At 36.0% G+C, this 5153-nt stretch overlaps 1 non-coding gene across 1 annotated transcript; it reads right to left on the bottom strand.

Annotated features, from left to right (window-relative positions):
• Positions 1 to 677: 677 nt before the first annotated feature.
• LOC137207966 (small nucleolar RNA SNORA3/SNORA45 family) lies at positions 678 to 806 on the bottom strand. The gene has a single exon (XR_010935408.1). It is a non-coding gene; the product is annotated as a small nucleolar RNA SNORA3/SNORA45 family (small nucleolar RNA).
• Between the last annotated feature and the right edge of the window lie 4347 nt (positions 807 to 5153).

The following is a 5153-nucleotide window of genomic DNA, read 5'->3' as shown; positions in this document are numbered from 1 at the left end:
TTTTCAAAGGACCAGCTTTTAGTTTCATTCATCTTTTCTACTGTTTTCTTAGTCTGTATTTTATTTATTTCTCTTCTGAGTTTTATGATGTCTCTCCTCCTGCTAACTTTGGGTTTTGTTTGTTCTTCTTTCTCTCATTGTTTTAGGCATAAAGTTAGTTTTTTTATTTGAAATTTTTCTTGTTTCCTGAGGTAAGCTTGTATCACCATAAACTTTTCTGTTAGAATTGCTTTTGTTGTGTCCTATAGAATTTAGATCATCATGTTTTCATTTTTATTTGTCTCTAGTCATTTTTTGATTTCCTTTTTAAGTTCTTCCATGATCCATTGGATGTTTAGTAGCATATTGTTTGGCCTCCACATTTCTGTGTTTTTTTTTCTAGTCAATTTCTAATCTTATAGTGTTGCAGTCAGAAAAGATGTTTCATATGATTTCAATTTTAAATTTACATAAGCTTACTTTGTGGCCAAGCATGTAATCTATGCTGGAGAATGTTCCATGTGCAGTTGAAAAGAATATGTATTCTTTTGCTTTCAGATGAAATGCTCTGTAAATATTAATTAATTCCATGTGGTCTAATGTGTCATTTAAGGCCTGTGGTTTCTTATGGATTTTCTGTCTGGATGGTAAGTGAGGTGTTAATATCCCCCATTGTTATTTATTTTTTTCCAGGGAGGGCATGTTTCCCATTGGGTCACTCCTGGGGGTACTGATTGTCCTCACCAATGAATTAAATCCCACAGATTCTCTCTGAGCACACTAGCACACCAGGACAAGATCTGTCAGAATGTGACTCTAGTCTCAGGCTCACTATTATTGCGTTGCTATCAATTTCTCCTTTTATGTCTCTTAACATGTGCCTTATATATTGAGGTGTTTCTATGCTGGGTGCATATATATTTACAAGTGTTATACCTTCTTCATGGATTGATCCCTTGATCATTATGTAGTGTCCTTACTTATCTCTTGTAACAGCCTTTATTTTAAAGTCTATTTTGTCTGATATGAGTACTGCTACTCCAGCTTTCTTTTGATTTCCATTTGGGTGGAATAACTTTTTCCATCCCCTAACTTCAGTCTGTATATGTCTTTACATCTGATGTGGGTCTTTTGCAGACAGCATATGTAAGGGTATTGTTTTTGTATCCATTCAGCCAGTCTGTGTCTTTTGGTTGGAACATTTAATCTGTTTACATTTAAGGGAATTTTTGATATGTATGTCCATGTCATTATTTTGTTTACTACTTTGGTTCATTTTTGTAGGTCTTATTTTCTTCTTTTCCTCTTTTGTTCTCTTCCCTTGTGATTTGATGACTATCTTTACTATTGTGTTTGAATACCTTTTTCTTTTTCATGTGTATACCTATTTTACATTTTTCTTTTTGCTATTACCATGAGGATTTAATATAGCTGTCTATACATATACAAATGATTGTTTTAACTTGATGATCTCTTAATTTCCAATGCATTTCAAATATCCTACATTTGTACTCTCTTCCTCTCACAGTTTCTGGTTTGGATATCATATTCATGTGTGCATGCTTTCCTACATTTAACGTATGTTTTCCTTTACTGGTGAGCTTTCCTATTTTGTCATTTTCTTGTTTCTAGTTGTGGTCTTTCTTTTCTGCTTAGAGAAGTTCTTTTAGTATTTGTTGTAAAGCTGATTTGGTGGAGCTGAATTCTTTTAACATTTGTTTGTCTATAAACCTTTTGATTTCTTCATCAAATCTTAATGAGAGCATTGCTGGGTAGAGTAATCTTGGTTGTAGGTTTTCCCCTTTCATCACTTTAAATATATCATGACCCTCCCTTCAGGCCTGCAGATTTTCTGCTGAAAAATCAGCTGATAACCTTATGGGGATTTCCTTGTATGTTATTTATTGCTTTTCTCTTGTTGCTTTTAATATTTTCTGTTTATCTTAATTTTTGACAATTTGATTACTATGTGTCTCAGCATGTTCTTCCTTGGGTTAAGCCTGTATAGGACACTCTGGGCTTCCTGGACTTGGGTGACCATTTCCTTTCCCATATTAGGGAAATTTTTAGCTATTATCTCTTCAAATATTTTCTCAGGCCCTTTCTCTCTCTCTTCTCCTTCTGCAATCCCTATAATGCGAATGTTGGTGCATTTGATATTGTCCTAGTGTTCTTGTAAACTGTCCTCATTTCTTTTCATTCTTTTTTCTGTTCTTTGGCAGTGATTTCCACTATTCTGTCTTCCAACTCACTTATCCTTTCTTCTGCCTGTTATTCTGCTATTGATTCCTTCTAGTGTATTTTTCATTTCAGTTATTGTATTTTTCTACTGTTTGTTCTTTATATTTTCTAACTCTTTGTTAAAAACTTTTTAACTTCTTACTCTGTGCATCCATTGTTTTCCCAAGTTCTTGGATCATCTTTATGGTCATTACTCTGAACTCTTTCTCAGGTAGATTGCTTATCTCCACTTCACTTTGTTGTTCTTTTGGGGTTTTATCTTGTTCTTTTTTCTGGAAAATATTCCTTTGCTGTCTAATTTTGTTTAAATTTCTATTTGTATTTTTATGTACATAGTAGCTTAGTTATGATTCTCGACCTTATAAAAGTGGCCCTCTGTAAGGGATATCCTATGTGTCTTAGCAGTACACTCCCCTCTCATCACCGAAGGGCCAGGATCCAGATAGTACTGATGGAGATTCTGTCCTGTGTTTGCAGACTCAGATTCACAGTGTGCTGGATTGTAGTTTCCTAACTTCTGGAGTCTGTTCCCTGATGGGTAAGGCTGGTCTAGAGGTTTGTACATTCTTCCTGATGAGAGGGACTGGTGTCTGCCTGCTGGTTGGTGGAGCTGCATCTTGGCCATCTAGTGGGAAGGATCTTGTCAATGGGTGTGTCTAGAGGTAGCTGTGGGCTCAGGAAGTTTTAAGCATCCTGTCTGATGATGGGTGGGGCTTTGTTCTCACCCTGTTGATTATGTGGTATGAGGTATCTCAGCACTGTAGCCTACAGGCCTTTTGGTGGGACCAGGTCTTGGTGCCAACATGTGGGCCTGTAGGAGAGCTCATGCTGATGGACACTCCCTGATACTTTCATCATCATTATTTCCATCTGCAGAGGGATGAACAGCTGCCTCCCCCCCTCCCAGGAGACTCTCCAAGACCAGCAGGTAAGTCTGGCCCAGGCTCCTATGAAATCACTGCTTTTGTCCTATGTCCCCGTGTGCATGAGGCATGGTGTACACCCTCCAAGGGTGGAGTCTCTGTTTCCTCCAGTCTGTAGAACCCTTGCAATTAAGCCCCAGTGGCCTTCAAAGCCAAATGTTTTGTGAGCATCTCCTCCTGATGTCAGACCCCCAGCCTGGGGACCCTCACATGGGCCTAAGAACCCTCACTCCTGTGGGAGAACTTCTGCAATATACTTATTCTCCAGTTTGTTGGTCGCCTACCTGGGAGGTATAGGATTTGATTATAGTGGGAGTGTGTCCGTTCTACTCTCTTGTGGTTTCTTCTTTATGCCTTTGGATGTAGAATATCTTTTTTGATAGCTTCCAGTGCTTTTTATAGATGGTTGTTCAGCAGAAAATTGTGACTTTGGTGTGCTCTTGAGATTAGGTGAGCTCAAGGTCCTTCTACTCCACCATCTTGTCCCACCTCTTTATTGTCTTTATAGCATTTATTGTCATTTCAGAAGCTAAAGTGAGAACTTCTGGTTTCCAGTCTAGGTAGAAACTCCCTTTACAGTTTACCTTTCTTCAAGTGGCCTTGTTTATCACACAGCTTTTAAGTTACTCTTGGAGGTGGACTAGATTCTCACAGTGAAGAGCAGAGATAAATCCTCTTTTGCTTCTGTTAGGAGGAGAGAAACAGGAACCATTCTGAAATCAATCATGTGTTTTTTTTGTCTTTCCTTTAGTAAATGTGTTTTATCACATAGATTGATTTATGTGTATTGAGTGAAACTTGTGTCACTGGAATGAATCCAACTTGATCATGGTGTGTAATCTTTTTTGTGCATTGTTAGATTTGATTTACTAATAGTTTGTTGATGATTTTGTTTCTATATTCATCAAAGGTCTTGGTCTGTAACTTTTTATTCTGTATTTTCTTTGTCTGAGTTTGGTATCAGAGAAATGGTGGCTTCATAGAATAAATTTTGGAGTGTTCCCTCTTCTTCAATTTCTGGAAGAGTTTGAAAAGTATAGGTATATGTTATTCTTTTTATGTTTGGTAGAATTCTCCAGTGAAGCCATGGGATCCTAGACTTTTGTTTGCAGGGAGTTTCTTTTTATTTTCTCCATAGATTTTATTTCACTTCAAGTGATTAGTCTGTTCATATTGTCGTTCTTTTTGACTCAGTCTGGGCAGGCTGCATGTTTCTAGAAGTTTGTCCATTTTTTCTAGGTTATCTAATTTTTTGGCATATAACTATTCATAGTATTCTCATGATTTTTTTATTTCTGTGGTATCAGTTGTTATTTCTCCTCTTTCATCTTTTAAAAATTTTATTTATTTGGGTCCTCTCTGCTTTCTTCTTGGTGAGCCTGGATAAAGGTTTATCAATTTTGTTCAACTTTTCAAAAAAACAGTTATTTATTTTGCTCTTCTTTTCTATCATTTTCTTTTTTAATACCTATTTTATTTATTTATTCTCTGATCTTTATTATTTCTTTCCTTTTGCTGAATATGGGTTTTGTTTGTTATTCTTTTTCTAATTCTTTTAAATGTTAGATTAAATTGTTTATTTGAGATTTTTTTTTTCTTGTAGAAGGCCTGTATTGCTATGAACTTCTCTTTTAGAACAGCTTTGGCTGCCTCCTATAGATCTTGTGTGGTTGTGATTTCATTGTTATTTCTCTTGAGGTATTTTCTAATTTCTTCTTTAGTTTCATCATTGACCCATTGTTTTTCTTAGTAGCACCTTGTTTAGTCTCCATGTGCTTATTATTTTCCCATTTTTCTTTCTGTGGTTAATATTTAGTTTCATACCATGTCATCAGAAAAGATGCTTGAATTAATTTCTATACTCTTAAAACTTTTGAGAATTTTTTGTGACCTAGTATGTGGTTTATCCTAGTGAATGTTCCATTTGAACTTGAAAAGAGTGTGTACTCTGTGTTTTTGTGGGGTTTTTTTTTTTTGACATAGTGTTCTGTATGTATCAGTTAAGCTTGT

This window comes from Pseudorca crassidens, chromosome 1 (genome assembly GCF_039906515.1).
Source record: "Pseudorca crassidens isolate mPseCra1 chromosome 1, mPseCra1.hap1, whole genome shotgun sequence".
Lineage (NCBI taxonomy): Eukaryota > Metazoa > Chordata > Mammalia > Artiodactyla > Delphinidae > Pseudorca > Pseudorca crassidens.
The sequence above is the reverse complement of the archived record's forward strand: the minus strand, read 5'-3'. Positions and strand labels throughout refer to the sequence as shown.